Source organism: Panthera pardus, unplaced genomic scaffold, assembly GCF_024362965.1.
Source record: "Panthera pardus isolate Hobbes unplaced genomic scaffold, ASM2436296v1 HiC_scaffold_2, whole genome shotgun sequence".
In the NCBI taxonomy this organism is placed as follows: Eukaryota; Metazoa; Chordata; class Mammalia; order Carnivora; family Felidae; genus Panthera; species Panthera pardus.
In genome coordinates this window covers 127883065-127901433 of record NW_026526765.1, presented here as the reverse complement: position 1 = coordinate 127901433, position 18369 = coordinate 127883065, and the positions used below count along the sequence as shown (strand labels likewise).

Sequence of the window (18369 nt, the reverse complement as noted above, 5' to 3'; positions counted from 1 at the left end):
CTAGAGCAGGCAGTCCCAGGGCCTCCTCTCAGGGCCTCACCCAGTTCCTCATTGGGCCCTTAGCAGAGGCCTTCAGTAGAGGATGAGGGGCAGGGCACAGGCCTGGAAACTCATGCCCTGTGGCTCTTTCTCTAAAAAAGCATTTTAATCATAGGCATATTCCTGTATTTCAATAAGCACTCTTACGAACTCATAAGAAGTCTGCCAACCGCCCCAAAAATGGGCAAAGGATATGGGGGGGAGGTGGTGATTCACAGATAAGGAATTAAAAAATGGTTCTTAAACATACGAGAAGATTCTTACCTTCGGTACATGAGAGAAATGTAAATATAGCACAACGCTGTCTTTCCACTGTCAGAACCAAAATGACCAAAACATGTTATAAAAGTAAGCGTTGGTGAGGCAGTGGGGAGCCGGGACCATCCTAAGGGGGAACTGCCCATCTGGAGGCAACTTGACCATTGCCATTACAGTCAGAAGCACTCAACTGCTGGGGTGCCAGCGTGGCTCAGTCAGTTAAGCATCCGACTTCGGCTCAGGTCATGATCTCAGGGTTTGTGGGTTTGAGCCCCGTGTCGGGCTCTGGGCTGACAGCATGGAGCCTGGAGCCTCCTTCACATTGTCTCCGTCTCTCCGCCCCTCCTGTGCTTGTGCTCTGTCTCCTCTCAAAAAAAATAAACATTAAAAAAAAATTTTTTTTTTTAAAGGAAGAAGGAGGAGGAGGAGGCGAAGCACACAGTCTCTGTGACCTGGCATTTCCACAGCTGGGAATTCATCTCCAGATATACTTGCATGTGTGGGAAGTGTTGAGTGGACAACACGATCCACGGCCAGCACTGCTTGTCACCACAAATATGGAAACAACCTACATGATGATCCAAAGAGTCCTGAGTCATTAACGGAAAGTTCACGGACACAATGGAATGATCCGCCACTCCTGGAGCAGATCGACTGTCGTCTCTGCAGACTGATAAGGGCATGATTTCCACGATGTGTTGTTAAGTGAAAAAAAACCAAAGTGCAGGACAGTATGTTTAATACGCTATTTGTGGCAGGAAAAGAAGATTGCACACAATGCAAACGCATATGCTTGTAGGTGCATGAACTATCTCTGAAAAGATATACAGGAAAGCAGAAAGAGCGGCAGCCTCAGGGAAGAGGTGGGGCGGGGGTAAGGGGTAGAAAGGAAATAATTTTCACTGCATAATTGTTTGTACCTTCTTTTTTGTACCTTTTGAAGTTTGTCCCTTACCTATGTCGCCTTCTTGTAAGATAAATGAAATAAAATGCAAGAAAAACTCCTTTGAGGCACACATTTCCCATTTTCCAGCCCCCAGGCTGGTCCAAGCTCCACCCTCTCATAGATTTCCCCCAGACTGTTTCTTTTCATTTTATTTTTTGTTTTTTTTTTTAATGTTTATTTATTTTTGAGAGAGAGAGAGAGAGAGAGAGCGAGCAGGGAGGGTCAGAGAGAGAGGGAGACATAGAATCTGACTGATGCAGGCTCCAGGCTCCGAGTTGTCAGCACAGAGCCCGACGTGGGACCCGAACTCGGGAACCATGAGATCATGACCTGGGCCAAAGCCAGATGCTTAACCAAATGAGCCACCCAGGTGCCCCCCAGGCTGTCTGTTTCTGTCTGGTCCCTGGAAGACCCTTGCCAGTGACTTGGAACATTGGTCTTTCCACAGCACCTGGACACCCCGCAAGGCACTGGGTGGGGGGTCAGGTGGAGGAGTGTGTGTGGTGTTACCCAACTGCAGGAAAAAGAGGCCAGGCCAGAGCCAAAAGCATCCTTTTTTCTTCTCTTGCACCTTTCAGACCTCCATAATTGACTGTTTTCTCTTCACATTTTTTTTATTGTGGTTAAAAAAAAAAAAGCATAGCATACTGGGGTGCTTAGGTGGCTCAGTCGGTTGAGCGTCTGACTTTGGTTCAGGTCATGATCTCACAGTCCGTGAGTTCTATGAGTTCGAACCCCACATCAGGCTCACTGCTGTCAGCATGGAGCCTGCTTCAGATCTTCTGACCCCCTCTCTCTGCCCCTCCCTCGCTTGTGCACTCTCTCTCAAAAAAAAAAAAAAAAAAACACATAAAACAAAAAAACAACTTTAAAAAACCCCACATAACACAAAATTGACTATATTAAGCATTTTAATTGTACAGGTCAGAAGTGTTCGGTATATTCACATCATTGTGCAACAGATCTCTAAGGCTTTTTCATCTTTCCACACTGAAACTCTATGCCCACAAAACACTGATTCCCCTCCTCATTCCTCTAGCCCTTGGCATCCACCTTCTTCCATTGGGCTTCTGTGCCAGAAGCACTCTCGATCCCAGCTGGGAAGATGGGCCCAGGACCAAAGGTCCTAGGGGGTCCTCGCAGAGTATGCACCCATCCTTCACACACAGGCAAACCCACCCTGCCCTCCTTTAGAGACAGCATAGCTTCAGGGTTGAGAGTGTGCACATTCCGGCTTTCCACTCACAAGGCTGTATGTCCTTGGGCAAGTCTCAGCCTGTTTCCAGCCCAGTAAAATGGCAACTCGCTCAGATAATGGTACCTTTCTCTCCATCGGGTTGGGTGATGCAGAGCACGGTAGGTGAGTAGCCCAGCCCATAGTACAGGACCAGCCAGGGCGGGCTTTGTTCAGCATTCTCATGCTAGAAGCTCAGCTCTCAGTCCCGCTTCTCAGGATGTAGGCATCTGGCACCCATCCTCTACCGACGTTGCTGTATTGTGAGGGAGGCACTGTCCTATGTGAGGTCAGAGCCTTCCCAGGGTCTTGACAGATATTCCTGGAAGAGAGAGGGTAAGACTCTAGGTCACCACAAGTCCCCAGAAAAATCCCTGCCCTCTGAAGTTCCTAACTTGGGGTCTGTGGAATTGAACGCACAGCTGGGCAGATGTGGGTGTTTTCCCTGAGAAAGGCTCCTGCCTCCCTGAGACACTCAGAGGGCCCGCAACCCATCGCATGGTCAGAGCCCTCCTTCCCCTGCTACCTGGCACCTGAGAGCTCCTGGCTGCCTTGGCCCACCCTGCACCCCCTCCTTGTGATGTGGGCTCTCTGCCAGGCCTGACCAGCAAAACCCAAGGCCATGCAGAGCACAGCCAGGGCTCTGGGCCAGGTGGAAACGGAGCTGGGGTGATGTGATTGTAAGCAGTGCACTAGTGTGTATATGTGTCACTCCCCGCAGATCAGCTCTGGGTGATCACACCGGTCCTTGGACCCTTAAAGCTTAAGATGAGATCCCACTGACCTCCGTACCACCCTTCCAGGCCCCCCAGCCAGCCGTTACTGAAGAGGGGAGCTTTCTTTTTTTTTTTTTTTTTTTATTTTATTTTTGGGACAGAGAGAGACAGAGCATGAACGGGGGAGGGGCAGAGAGAGAGGGAGACACAGAATCGGAAACAGGCTCCAGGCTCCGAGCCTTCAGCCCAGAGCCTGACGCGGGGCTCGAACTCACGGACCGCGAGATCGTGACCTGGCTGAAGTCGGACGCTTAACCGACTGCGCCACCCAGGCGCCCCTTGAAGAGGGGAGCTTTCAACAGAGCTTGAAAAGAAGGTGCAGCAAGGAAGCTCTGGCAATGAGGGGAGCTATCCACCGCGTAGCCTGTGCCTTGGCAAGTTAGAAAACAGCACACTCTGTGGCCTCAGTTTCACAAAAAGGCAAAAACACATACATGTGTGGAAGAGAAAGTCTGGAAAGAAGTACGTCAAAATCTTAACAGGGGTCAACTCTGGATACTGGAATTACAGATTACGTCTTAGTTTCGACAATAAATACATATTATTATTATTTTTTAAGCTTATTTATTTTTGAGAGAGAGAGAGGCAGAGCGTGAGCAGGGGAGGAGCAGAGAGAGGGAGGGAGCAGGCTCTAGGCTGTGAGCTGTCGGCACAGAGCCCAACACGGCGCTCAAACCTACGGACCGTGAGCTCATGACCTGAGCTGAAGTCGGACGTTTCACCGACTGATCCACCCAGGTGCCCCTAAATATGTATCATTTTTTAACTCAGTGGTTCTTAACTGGGGGGTACATCTGTCCCCAAAGGGACATTTGACAACATGTGGAGATAGTTTGGGTATCACAACAGTGAGGGAAGGGGTACATGTGTGCTACTGGCATCTAGTGGGTAGAGGTCAGTAATGTTGCTAAACATCCTACAACACACAGGCCTGTCCCCACAACAAAGGATTATCTGGCCAAAAATGTCAATAGTGCCAAGATTGAGAAACCCTGAGAAAAACAGCAGAACTTACCCTGACGGACAAACAGAGCTGGAGAGGCAAGAAGCCTTCAAGTGATTTAGCCCATCCGACTGCCTAAGCGGCCAGCTTCTCATCAACCTCACCTTGTTTAGTTAGACGTTTCATGGGCTCTCCAGCAGGCAAACCGAGGCCTGGCAAAGGGGCTGGCAGCCCCCTGTCAGGAAGCTGTGAATCTCCTGGGGCCTCGCCCATAGCTGGAAGGTCACAGCCCCCCAGCACCCCTTCCCCAAAGCCTCTCGAGTTTCACCTCCTCCCAGAGCTCATCCCTGTCTAATAAAAAGATGTCACCACACATTAGTACTGACTGCCAGGACCCTTAACATCATCGCAATCAATGAAACCCCCAAGTTCTCAAACATCCTGTTCCCAACATTTTGACAATGACATCCTGTTTTCTTTGGGAAGGAAACCCAGGTTGGATTGATTAACAAATACAATCATTATTTAACCTCAGAACTTGGTTTTGAAATTAATTTACAATAAAAGAAAACGTCCATGCTAAATAATCTCTCTAATTATATGTTAAGGGCTCAGAAATGGAAAACATTCAGGAACACAAAAAGGCCCAATCGAGCTCATTAACTTTGCTTTGCCTATAAAGTATCTCTATGGTAACTCACAGAGAGTGGGGGTGGTGGGGGGGTGGGGGGGGGGTGGTGGGGAGAGGAAGGCTTTTAAAATCAGATCACCAAGAACTTCACCCAGAGCAGCCACAACACAAAACTCTTTTAAATAAATCTTCAAATGATGAAATGGTGAGGGTGTGTTTCCAGTTGCAGCTGGGCACAGGCATAGGGAAGCCGCCTCTTCCTAGAAGCCCTCTAGGTGCACCCTGGAGAGGTCAGTCCAGTGGCTGCTCTTTACACGCCCATCTATGGTGGAGAGGCTGACAGCGGTTGGGCCTCAAGGCGCTCCTCAGGGCTGAGGGAGAGGACAGGAGCAATAGTGTGTTTGTCCAGAATGAGGCCAACAGCCTCTGGAGACGATGGCTGCATTTTCCCTGCAACTGTGGTCCAGGGTCCTAGGGACTTTCCCATGGGGACCCGAACAGGACAGGTCTGGCCAACCCCAGCATTCTTTTCTCTTAGACCAATCCTTTGCCAGCTTCTGCCAGCGCTCCCCTTTCACCCTCCAGCCCTCTGTGCCTGGACAGATGGTGATGCCCTGTGTGGGCCTGACCACGAGCCCCATCCTTGTCACAAAATGATCCTTGGCTCCAGGCTCCTGAAGCTTTCTGCATGAGCTTGGCCTGACTGTGTCATCCGAGCTGTCTGCAGCCAGCACGAGTAGCGGGTTAAGGTCATGATAACCAGCGCCAGCCCAGCCCGGTGCCCACCCTAACCCCTGGAAGTTCAAATAGAAAGACTGGGGGGGCGCCTGGGTGGCGCAGTCGGTTAAGCGTCCGACTTCAGCCAGGTCACGATCTCGCGGTCCGTGAGTTCGAGCCCCGCGTCAGGCTCTGGGCTGATGGCTCGGAGCCTGGAGCCTATTTCCGATTCTGTGTCTCCCTCTCTCTCTGCCCCTCCCCCGTTCATGCTCTGTCTCTCTCTGTCCCAAAAATAAAAAAAAAAAAAAAAAAAAAAAAAAAAAACGTTGAAAAACGTTGAAAGACTGGGGCACTGGGGAGGGGGCAAAGTCCAAACGGGGCATGTTTTAGTCCATAAGGGGCAGGAGAATAATCCAGCCAGGTTGGAAGTAAAAACTGCCCTGGATTTAAAGTTGTGATGTTGGTGTCTATGCAGCAGGAGTGAGCAGGCCAGGCCAGACCATAGGCTCTGATCCTGCAGCCTGATAAATAAACAAGGTCAGGCTCTCTGGGGCTGCCTGAGTTGGAGCAGGAAGGCAGGGTGGCGGTGGGGGTGGGGGTAGGGTGGGGAACTCTGAGGCAGGAGAAACAGACCCTCGTGGAGAGAAGATGGCGGGAAGGAAGAGAAAGGAGGAGGGGAGAAGCAGACAGGCAGGAAAGACAGAACTCCTTGAAACTCACCAGCTCAGGGCTGAGTGTGCTTCAAGTAGAGCCCAGACTCTGAGAAGGAAAGCTGTTTGGAGGAATAAAATTTGGGCCACTAGAAAAAGCCAATATCTGGCTGGGCCTGGTTTGGGGGACAGACTATATTTTGACCTGCCCTTTGGTTGCCACAGAATTACCCTTTGATGAGACCTGCTCCTTAACTTCCCAGAAGTTAAAGCTTGTCTGGTTCTCTGGGCCCCGAAGGTCCCCTTCAGATATATGGTGAGGAGGCCAGGGCCCAGGGGTCTTTTTCACCCCCTTCTTCTCCACATTCCCTATTGGCTTATCTTCCCTGCACTGCCCACCCCACCACCCCTGTCTGAACAGCCTGGGACAGCCTTGGTAGAGCAGGATATCATGTGCGGGGAGTTTGCTGGGTCTCTGCCAGTTGCTAGACAGCCCCCATACCCCCTCCCTGGAGTCAGCTTTTCCCACCCTCCTTCCTTGTCTCACCAGAATCTGTGGGTCCGGTCCAGGGTTTGAGGCTGCATGGGAAGAGGGCCATCCCACATCTCCCAAGCTTTGCTGGGACATCCTGGCCCTTTGGCTGGCCCTGTCCATCCAGTAGGCCCTGTGTGCCCAGCCCTGTGCATAGGCCACAAGTGGAGAAAACAGAAGCATCAGGATCCTTTTTATTTGGTCATTTAGACTTTAAGCCCTACCTACTTCTCATAAAGATTTGAGGCCCCTGGAGAGTACTGAGTGCCCAGGGGTACAGACCCAGGCAGGCTTCCTGCAGGAGGAGGAGTAGGTGGCAGTGGATAGGCCAGAGGCTGTGGCTCTCCCTGCAGCCAAGTGGACGGAGCGTTTTCTGGAAGGCACAGGCTAACCAGACTCACATCCCCTTCACATTTGACCCAGCAGAAGGCCTTCTAGGGCATAGGCTCATTGCTATGTCATTTGCATTCTGCTTTCATGTAATACATAGGATGGAAAATCCCCCTCAGCACTGGGCCCGAAAATTATCGTCCCTAATGCCTTCCTCCCATAGCTGCAGCACTGGCTGGCAGATGGGGAGTCCTGCCCATTCTCTGGGCCTCCTGCCTTGAGGTGGCAGCTGCTGTGAAGGTGGTGGCAGCAGCAGACACAGGCCTCGCAAAACAAGAGACTTTCACATGTGACTCACACTCCCTAGGACCAGAAGCAAAATGACGTGTGAAAACCAGAGCCGCCTGAGTCTTCTCAGGGGAATCCCCTCAAGTTTCCTCCCCATTTCACTCCTTTAAAAAAACCCTGGCATGGCCCAGAACTCGAACCCTCCAGGAAAGTGCCACATTCTCCCAGCCATACTGGGCAGGGGCCATGCCATCCAGGCTGGCTTCCTCGATGTTCTCCCCCAGGGTTCTAAGGTCTTGGGAAATACGTGGAAACAGAGAAATAGTGGGAAGTGGATGGGTCCCCAGGGGGGGAGCCCAGATGGGCCCTCCTGAGCAGTTGTGCCTTGCAAGTCCCAGGCAGGGCTGCTCCATCGTGTTCCCAGCCTGACTTCCTCCTCATGATCCATTCTGTGAGCCACCCCTTATCCTTGCAGTAAACTGCACTTCTGCTAAGACCCCTGAAGGGGATTTCTGTTGCTTGCGCGCAGTCATCTCATGGCCCATGAATGCAGGATGCTCCAAAGCCGTTAGCAAAGGCCACCTTCAGCTCCTGACATGCCTGAGGCTTTTCTGCCACCCTCAGTAGACCAGCCTGGCCCAAACCTTGCTCCTGTCAGCGGACAGTGGCCGGACCTTGGGGAGGCCCTTCCTCCCCCTCTAAGTCCCTGGTTCCCTCACCTGTAAGGAAGCTGGTCATGAAGAAACTCTAAAGATTAAATGAGATGATAGACAGCTGACATATCAGTGGGAACGCAGCATTTGATTTCCTTTAAATGTCATATCTCTTTTTTTTTATTAAAAAAATTTGTAATGTTTCTTTTTGAGAGAGAGAGAGAGAGAGAGAGAGAGAGGCAGAGTAGGAGCAGGGGAGGGGCAGAGAGACAGAGAGAGACACAGAACCCGAAGCAGGTTCCAGGCTCTGAGCTGTCAGCACAGAGCCCGACACATGGCCCAAACTCACGAACCGTGAGAGCATGACCTGAGCCAAAGTTGGGCGCTCAACCAACTGAGCCACCCAGGTGCTCCACTAGTGATTTTTCTGATAGTGTCCTCTCATTATTATTTTCATTGTTATCGTTAGAAGCAAGAACAACATGGTGTTCTCAAGCATTATCCTGTGAAGTAGCAAAGCAGCCCTTATTATTCCCCACTTCACAGGGAGGGAAACTAAGATCCAGAGAGAGTGGGTTAGTGGTGGGCTCCCAAGTCAGGCTCCCTGGGTTCAAATCTCATCCCCATCACCATGAAGCTGTGTAACCTTGGATCAAGGTACTTGTCCCCCCAGAGTCTCTGTTTCCTCCTCCAAGAAATGGGGCAATAAGGCTGCCCACATCACGGGCCACGTATTAGAATAACACCAAGGAATTATCATTCACTTTTTGAGGAAGTGATAATGGCTTTGTGGTTATGTAAGAAAGTATTCTTATTTTTAGAAATATATACTGAAGCACACAAGGGTGAAATGACATGATGTCTGGGATTTGCTTTGATGTATTTAACTAAAAAAAATTTTTTTTAATGTTCATTCATTTTTGAGAGACAGTGTGAGTGAGCAGGGGAGAGGCAGAGAGAGGGAGACACAGAATCCACAGTAGGCTCCAGGCTCTGAGCTTTCAGCACAGAGCCCGATGCGGAGTTTGAACTCAGGTACTACGAGATCATGACCTGAGCTGAACGTGGATGCTTAACCGACCGAGCCACCCAGGTGCCCCTTTAATATACTTAATTTAAAAGAAAGAAAGAAATGAGCCAAACATGTGTGGCAAAATCTTGACAGTTGTGCAGTTGGGATGATGTGATTTATGTGGATCTATTCTCTCTGCCTGTGAGATTCTTCGTTAACAACAAAAAAAAGACCGCCTGCCTCACGGAGCTGTGGTGAGGCCTCCCTGGTGCCGGCCCCAGGAAGCACCTAGTAAACGTGAGCTACCGTTGTGGCTACCGTTATCCTTGTCACTGTCCTGCCAGCCTGAGAAGGTGAGCCAGGGTACAGTCAGTGCTCCTGAACCCCGTCACTCCCAATGACACCTCGCCCTGCCTGTCACTATGAAGCCTCACCAGCTGTGTGCCAGGGCTCTGTCACCAACACTGAAGGCGGGGCTCAATCATGAGGTGTTACCCCCCTATGCCCCGTGTGAGCAACTCTGTTCTAAAAGACCCCCTTCAGGGGGAGCCTGGGTGACTCAGTTGCTTCAGCATCTGACTTAATTTTAGCTCAGGTCATGGTCTCCCAGTTCGTGAGTTCGAGCCCCGAGTAGGGCTCTTCACTGACAACGGCATGGAGCCTGCGTGGGATGTTCTCTTTCTCTCTCTCTCTCAAAATAAATAAATAAACTTAAAAACATTTTTTAAATAAAATAAATAAAGACCCCCTTTGGCGACTCACTTGAACCAGAACATCTGGTCACCAGGCCTCCTCCAGAGCCCAGATGAGAACCCTGTCACAGCTCCTTCATGAGGAAGATGAATTCTGCCAATCAGTCCAGTGCCATCCTCTGTGCAGTGGTGACAGCTGTGGGGGAGGCAGGGGCCCCGTGTTCAACTGTCAGCCTCCTTACTTTCCTGCCCTGCAGTTCAGACACAGCCTCTTCAGAGCTAGCCACCAGGGGGTGCTCTCCAGCGGAATCACAATCTCCCGGGGTTCCAGAGCCCTAGAGGCTGTGGAAGGAGCCACCTGGTAACACTGGGCTGAGGCAGTGAGCAAGTGAACTGCTTGTGATGGAACGAGTCCCAAGCCCCCAACCTACCCCTAACGTTTTAATTTCCACCAGCATTTTTAAATAACGTTATGTATTTTGGGCATTTTTTGTTTGTTTTTGTTTTTGTTTCCAATAAAAGTAACTAATGCTTAACATGCTAAATGGGTTTTGAATTTTTGTCTTGTGTTGCTGCATGTTTGAAGATTTCCTGAGCTTAGGGCAGATGGCTCCTAAATTCTTGGGCTATGAAGCAGAGGAAGGGGAGCTCCAGCGGCCTGTGAGACCCAGGCAGATCCCTGGCCCCTCTAGGCCTCAGTTTCCCCTGTCTGCACGTTTGGGGGTGCTGGCTCACATTTCTCTGAGCTCTAGCAGGCCGGCCTTCCTCAGTGTTCAGGGCTGGTCTGGGGAAGGTGGGACAGGGGAGGCTCACCCCTCAACCTTTCTCTACAGGGCCCCCAACTATCTGCCTCCCAACTCACTTCCTCTTCATTGTGCAGTTCCGGCCCCTCCTTGGCGGACCCTCCTGACCACTCTGGGCTGTGCTGTTCTCCTCCCCTCTGAGGGGCTGCACGACCTTGACTCTGTCATCCGGGGCACCTTGTCCATACGGTATAATCTCTAACTTCCCACAGATGCCTGTTCATTCTCTGGGAGTTCTGGCCCCAGAAGTGAACAAGACAGGTCTAGCCTCGCCTGCGCAGGCATCAGAGCCCAGCTCCCTGACTAGCATTGCGAGCTGGCGCCCAGGGTACGTTTGGTACTTTCTACGGGTGCAAAGGAAAGACCAAGACAGCATTTTCCATGCCGGGGTGCAGGCATGCCGTGGCTTTGTCTCATGTACAAGTCCCAGCAACCAAAGGGGTTTTAAGAGCTTTCCCCCAGCAAACCTAGCTGGAGTAGTTCAGGGACAAGCCAGGCCCCACCCCTACCATTGTGTAGGAGCAGGATCAAAAAGCTTTGGGACCACACTTTGGGGTCCTGGGTACAGGGCTTAGCAGGAGGCAGGGAGCATTTCTTTGACTCCAAGGCTAACGTAGACTGGTGGTTCTCAGGTCTGCAGGCCTGGAATCCCAGAAACCAACTGCCAAGCACTAGCCCCACAGTCAGGAGGGAAAAGCTGTCTCAGCCCCGGGCCTATACCTAGAAATCCATTGCATCAGGTCTGTTGCTGTGGCCCAACCTGCTGCAACTGAAGAAACCCCCACTCAAACCAGAGGGGCTGTGAATTCCAGAAGGGGAGTTTTTGGCCACAGACCTAGTCCTACTCTGAATCAGGATGAGAAGAGCCCCGTGAAAGCCTTTTCTTATCCCCCAGTTTGTCATGTGCCCTTTTTCCCAGGGCACTATAGACCCCAAGAAGCAAGGTGACTTGTTTTTGGTCAGCGGGCTCAGCTGTGCCAGAAACTTCTCCAAGCAGGGAGGGCAGCCCTGAGAGGGAAGAATGTTGGAAAGAGAATGAATGGGTCAGGGCACAATGTGGGCTAGAGGCACCAGAACTCCCACTCAGAAAAGGAAAAAGAGTCCCCAGTTCAAAGAGGAGGGTCCATCCTGGGGGCCCGTTAGGTCTGCTGGTAGCAGGGGCAAGGAAATGAGGGCTATAAGAGTAAGTTGCTTTGGAACCAGCACGCCCTGGGGTACCTGGGGGGCTCAGTTGGTTGAGCATCCAACTCAATTTTGGCTCGGGTCATGATCTTAGGGCTGTGGGATCTAGCCCTGTGCTGGGCTCTGTGCTGAGCTTAGAGCCTGCTTAAAATTCTCTCTCTCTCTCTCTCTCTCTCTCTCTCTCTCTCTCTCTCTCTCTCTCTCTTTCTCTCCCCCCCCCCACACCATTGCACTCTGTCTCTCAAAAAATAAAATAAATCTTTAAAAATAAATAAATAAAATAACCCAGCCCCCTGCCTACCTCCTGCTTCAGCATCTTCCAAAACCATGGGTTAAGAAGAGAAAGAAAAGAGGGAGAAGAGAGAAGTTCTCAAATGGTAAGAACAAAGACCAAGCTTGACCAGAAGGGGAAACCCTTTAAAAGATGTCAGTAATAATAGAGCGTCAAACAAAAAGTAAAAACAGCAAAGCTGACAAGGAAAACCGCAGTAGTCAGCAGAGGCCCACCAGTGACCCAAAGGTGAAGAGAGGCACTTTCACCCCTGCAGAATGGAGACTGACTTCGGGAGCCACCCCCAGGTCCTAGCACAGCTCCAGCGGCCGGAAGCACGAGAAGGGGGATCCCAAAAGTTTCTCTGGTGCTCTGTCTCCAGAGAGACAGGTGATCCACCTTTGGGACAGTGACTTGGACCCACCTCCCTGATAGAAAGCCCGAGGGCATGGACCTGTCTGTTCTGGCACCCAGGAGAGGCTGGGGAAGACCGTGGTACGTGAGAAAATGACCCCGGGCTACCTGAGCAGCGCCCTCCCCCTCCTGAAGCCCTGGAGGCTGTGACTCTGTCCCCTTGGTAGCCATTTCCCATTTCTGAAGAGTCTTCTGAAGGAGCCAACACCAACTTGGGGTTCCTTCTGTCCCGTCACTGTCCTCACACAAGGAAGGGGAAGACATCTCTGTGCGTTGCAGAGCTAAAGTTAATTTGGAGCCCCGAGACCGAGACCAGGGTTTGAGCTATGTGACCTTGGGCGAGTCACTTCCTCTCTGGGAGCCGCAGTTTCCTCATCTGTAAAATGGGGTTAAAAGACCTACCTCTCAGGGCTGTTGTGAGGATCAGATGAGATAACAGATAGGAAAGAGTTCTGTAAACAGTAGAGTGCCATGCAAATGTATGGAGACATTCTTGGGTCTAACGCATATTTATTGGACATCTGCTTTCTGCCAGATCCTGGCTCAGCCCACGGGATGTGGTCTTGAGTAAGACAGAGGGGTCCTACTAATACAGCAGAGAGAATGGGAGTGAGCAGGATACCCTAGAACGATAGCCTCACCCACACCCAGAGAGATTGTATAGGGAACCCAGGCCTCCCAGCTCCTGTCCCTGTGTCTGAAGGCTGTCTGGGGTGGTCCATCCCCCCTCAGCAAGATCATCGCCAAAGCAAACACCACCAGTCTGGAGCTCCAGCGGCTTCCAGAACCCCATGATGGAGATTACTCAGCTGGAGGAAGCAGGGTTGCAATTTGTAATTAGAGTCACCCAGCAATGTTGCCACAAATTAGTCCGAGAAATCTCTCCTGGGCAGCAGCAAGGAGAGGGGACTTCCCGCCTAAGAAGGGGCAGGGGGCTTCTCTGACCCCCTCCTGCCAGCCGATATGTTGACCTGCTCCGGAGGTCATTAAACCTACCTTAGAATGGCTACAAACCCTTGGTGCAGTTGAGCTGAGTGAGTGGTTGAGAGCCCAGGTCCAGGAGTCAGACCATCCTGACTTTAAATCTTAGCTTTGCTTCTCACTAGCTATGTGACCTTGGGCGAAGAACTTGACCTACTCAGATTTACTTTCCCTAATAATAGTATTTTCAACTTCATTAGCATTTTGTAAAGGCTAAACAAGACGATTGCTGTAAATCTCCGTGCATATAACTAGGCTAGGCATACATGAGTTGCTCAATTAATTTTTACCGTTTAACAAATATTTACATGGTACTTAATATGGACCACAAACTATTTCAAGTACTTTACAAACAATAACTCGCTTAATCTTTACAAGAACCTAGTGAGATAGGTATTATTATCATTCCATCTTACAGATAAGAAAACTGAAGTGTGCGCACAGGCACACACACGAAAACTGAAGCACAGAGAGGTTAAGTGACTCGCCCAAAATCACAGAGCTAGCTAGTAGCAGAGCGGAAACTGAAACCCAGGCTCTCCTCTCCTCTGCTTCTTCCCATCTTTCTCCTTCCAGCCCATGGTTTTAGAAGTTGAAGCAAGTGAGAGAAAACTTATTTAAGAACAAGCCCCCTCCTCATCACCAATCTCTGTCTTCCTAGACCTCAGTAGGCCTAGGGGGAGCCTGGGCACAGATTGGGCTCAGGCTCCGTACTGTCAGCCACTAGCATTAAGTTGCCTCCTGCAAAAGGTGATGTTGTTATTACCCTCCCTTGAGATCAGACCCCTACAACAACACTCCCCTGCAGCCTCCAGCCTCCAGCCTCCAGCCTCCAGCCCCAATTTGGAGCCGGAGATGTCCAAGCTCTGCTCTCACATTCACCTCAGAGGCTGCCATAGCTTGGATGCCTGCTGTGGGCTCCACCGAGCCAAGTGAGGACCAAAGCTACATGGAAGTATAAGGGACTGACCACAGCCTCGGAGGAGCCTCAAGGGTAGAAACCCTCCTCAGCAGCTTCTCTCCCTTGGGAACTCCCAGCCTCTGCTCACACACCTCTGGTGACAGGGAGCTCACTGCCTCTGTTGGCAGCCTGAGCAGGCCACGGTTGGCCAGCTGTGACTGGTAGACGTGTTTCCTCAAGCTGAGATGAAATCTCTCCATGTAATTTCCTCCCATTAGTCCTGTCTCTGCCCTCAGGCCGCGCAGGCCAGCCGGCTCTCTCCAGCCTGTAGACATCTGGAGATGGCCATCTTTTGGCAGGAGGAGCCTCCTCTGGAGCTGAACACTAGGCAGCTTCAGGCTGGCCTCAGAAGGCAAGGTTCCTGGTGCCTTCCCCCACCCTGGTCCCCACTTTCTCACACATAGCAAGACTGTAGGGTTGAGGGACAGTCCCTTCTAAGGGTCTGGTCCTGAGCACAGCACTTCTGGGTGGGAGCGATAATAATAAATGACATTGCACACCACTTAGAAAGTACCTACTCTTCACTAGATCCTGTGCTGAGTAGTCTGCAAGCAAGAACTCATCCCATCTTCCCGGCACTTTGACTCAAGTATTATTATTGCCCCCACTGAACAGATGAGCAAACAAGGGCTCTAAGAGGGAGGTGACTGGCTCAAGTTCCCAACCACAATGAGAAGGTGGAGGATCCCAAGCTTACACACAGGCTGTGAGCCTCAAGTCCAGCTCTTGACTACCAGACGACAAAGACAGATAGCAGTGGAAAAACAGGAGACTCACTCCCAGGAAACAGAGACGGAAAAACTCAAGAGAAGTTGAAAGACTCCAATTCTAAAGATGATGGGACTCTGGAAGGGATAGAGATCCCTGTGGACAGGAGCAGGTGGGAAAGTTTGCCAAATGAGGGAGAGACCAGAAACGAGCCCTGAAAAAATGAAGCATCCAGCCCCTTTGGAATTCCCAAAGAACAAACCAATAGGAATAGCCACCTCCCCCTGCCAGCCGCCTCCCCTCCCCACCACCCGCCCCCCAGCTTGAGGAACCAAGTTGGGTTGGACCTTTCCACAACAGCTCCACCTCATGAGCAGCAAGCATTTATTAAGCACCACAGTATGCTTGGTCCATGTGAGCCCTCAGCAAGGACACAGATGAAGGGTTCATGATCTCAAGAAGCTGAGAATGAACCCAGTAGGGCAGGAGTGAAGCCCGGTTAGAGTGTGATGACCAGTGTGGGACTCCACTATGGCTAATTTCTTCCATATCGGGGACACAAGTTGGAGTCTGTTTTGGATAGGGAATGCTCTTCCCTGCCTTCTGAAACCAGGGATACCAGCATTCCCCAAAAGACTTCCAGAGGAGGGGGGCACATGGGTGCCTCAGTTGGTTAAGCATCCCACTCTTGATCTCGGCTCAGGTCATGGTCTCACTGTTCGTGGAATTGAGCCCCACGTTGGGCTCTGTGCTGACAGCATGGAGCCTACTTGGGATTCTCTCTATTCTCTCTCTGCCCCTCCCCCCACTCTCAAAATAAATTTAAAAACTTAAAATATATACATTTTTGAAAAGACTTCCAGAGGAATTAAGTTCTTGGGAAAATTATACATCAAAAAATAGTTTTATGGTTAAATCAGTTTGGGAGACACTTGGCTAAAGGAGGCTAGGCAGGACATTGCTGGTGCATGGCCTCTCAGAATCTTTACTGGCTGTGCACATTGGGACTGGCAGTGACTGAGGATCTGGCGTAGGCTCTCCTCAAGTCCTCCATGCCCACCGTGTCCTTTCGGTCTTTCTAGCAACACCCCAGGTTCTAGGAATAAAGGGGGTACTCTCCAAGTGGAAGATGGCAGATTATGCTCCCAGGAGTGTGTTCTACAAGAGAGGACAACCAAGGAGAGCTAGTGTCTGGGGAGGGGCTACTTGGGAGGAATTGTCCCAGGTGGCGGGGGTGGGGAGACCATGAGACCTGGAACATGAAGATGTGACATTCTGGGTAAGGCGCCAATAGATGGCCAAACTCTCCCCCAGAATCCTGGCTCACCTAAGCTCCAGAGACCCTATGGGGTCAAAGTCCATCATAACCCAGCATATGCTACCGCCTTGCTTTATCAAGGCTATGTCCTCTTTTATTTTTTTTTTAAGTAGGCTCTACACCCAACATGGGGCCTGAATTTACAACCCCCAGATCAAGAGTCACAGGCTCCACCAACTGAAACAGCCAGGTACCCTAGCCCTGTTCTCTTTAATTCTACTTGCCTCCTAGCTTGACCTTCCTCCTCCAGGAAGCCCTCCCTGACTGCCAGGTATGTGGCAAGACATATACACAATAGCCATATTTCTGAGCCCCTGGCTCCTAGAAACTCTGTCTGGCTTGATGTCTCCCACAAGAATTCCTTGAAAGCAGGTACTCAGCCTAGTGCCTCCTCTCCGGATTTTAAGTGATCGTTGCTGTGAATGATTCAACCATCTATCCATCCATCCATCCATCCATCCAGTCCAAAAGTTTCCAAGCACAGCAATTTGTCAGCTCTGTAACAGGCCCAGGGAATAAGCAACAAAGCCCTTACAACCCTGTCTCAAAACTAGATATCTAATGGTATTTTCCTAGTAAGACATTCCTATGTCACTGTGGCTAGGGCTGTTCCTACAATCCAAACACAAGTTAATATGGATACATTCCTCTGTGAAACTGCAGGCAACTCCCACATGGACACTGGGCCTCAGTGTCCCCCCACTTCCTGCTGCATTTGTGAGGCTGCTTTTCTCGCCTCTGGTCTCATTGTTGTGGGCTCCTCACTGCATCCCTGAAACTAGGTAAGGGGCACTGAGCCCAGAGAAGGCAGAGGACTTACCAGAGTTCACCCAGCAGGTCAGGGGGTGGTACAGTGACCAGGACACAGACCTCCCACTACCAAGCTCTTTGAAGACCCATTCACTGATGGCACAGAGCCTGGCATATGACAGCCACTCCTGGCTTGCCTTTGCTGCTGACACATTGGCGCCTCCGAGTCCAGACCCTTTCCTGTGGAAACCCAGGATGATTTATTCCTCCTGGTGAGTGAATACCATCGCCACTCGCTGGGAACAGTGGCTGGCACACTGTGGGACATTAGCCTGCAGGAAACTGCCGTAACAAGCCCTCTAAAGCTGAGGGGCAGCTCTCTGTAATCGCACCACCACCCCTCAAGCCAATTTCACCAAACTTCCCTGGGGTGTCATCAGGATTAGCTAATATCCAGGTTTATCATTAAATTTTTTTCATTAAATTTTTATTTTAAGAGCAATTCTCAGTTATTGCATAAAGTCTAGGGATTGGGGTGGGGGGAGAACCCAGGGAAGGTTATAAAGAAGGAAGAAATGACCCCAAACCCTTCTTGCTTCATTTTATTTTATTTTTAAAAATGATTTTTATTTTATTTTTAAAAATTTATTTATTTAAGTAATCTCTCCACCCAACGTGGGGCTTGAACTCAAGATCCCAAGATTAAGAGTCACATGCTCTACCAACTAAGGCAGCCGGGTGCCCCCTTGCTTAATTTTCTTTTCTTTTTCTTTCTCTCTCTTTTTTTTAAGATTTTATTTTTACATAACCTCTGCACCCAACGTGGGGCTCCCACTTACAACCCTGAGATCCAAAGTTGCAGGCTCTACCAACTGAGCCAGTAAGATACCCCCTTGCTTCATTTTAAAGGCAGCTGCCTAGTACCTGATCCAGAGCAGTCGCACCACAGAATTGTGTGTTTTTGCCATTCTGCAGGCCACAGCCACCCAACTAAGAACACACACACACACACACACACACAAACACACACACAAACACAAACATACAGTGAAACTACACAGTTTCCAGAGAGCAAACTGTGTTTCTAGTAACAAACCACAGTCTGCCTCTAGGACGTGTGGCCAGGCTTTGCCCTGAGAGAGGAGGCTTGCACGGAAAGTGTTCCCGCCCAGAGCCAGCAGCCAGGCCTCCAGGCTGCACTCGGTAAGCCCCAGCAGGATGCCAGGAGGGCTGGCAGGCAGGAAGACACGCTGCTCCGAACCTCTCCCCGTTGTAATTGA

The 18369-nt window shown here is 50.6% G+C and overlaps 1 long non-coding RNA gene across 1 annotated transcript; it reads right to left on the bottom strand.

The window, feature by feature from the left end:
• Positions 1 to 2136: 2136 nt before the first annotated feature.
• Positions 2137 to 10038, bottom strand: LOC109250865 (uncharacterized). The gene is made up of 3 exons (XR_002073229.2): positions 9772 to 10038; positions 6742 to 6859; positions 2137 to 2799 (listed from the first exon to the last, which is right to left on the bottom strand). It is a non-coding gene; the product is annotated as an uncharacterized LOC109250865 (long non-coding RNA).
• Between the last annotated feature and the right edge of the window lie 8331 nt (positions 10039 to 18369).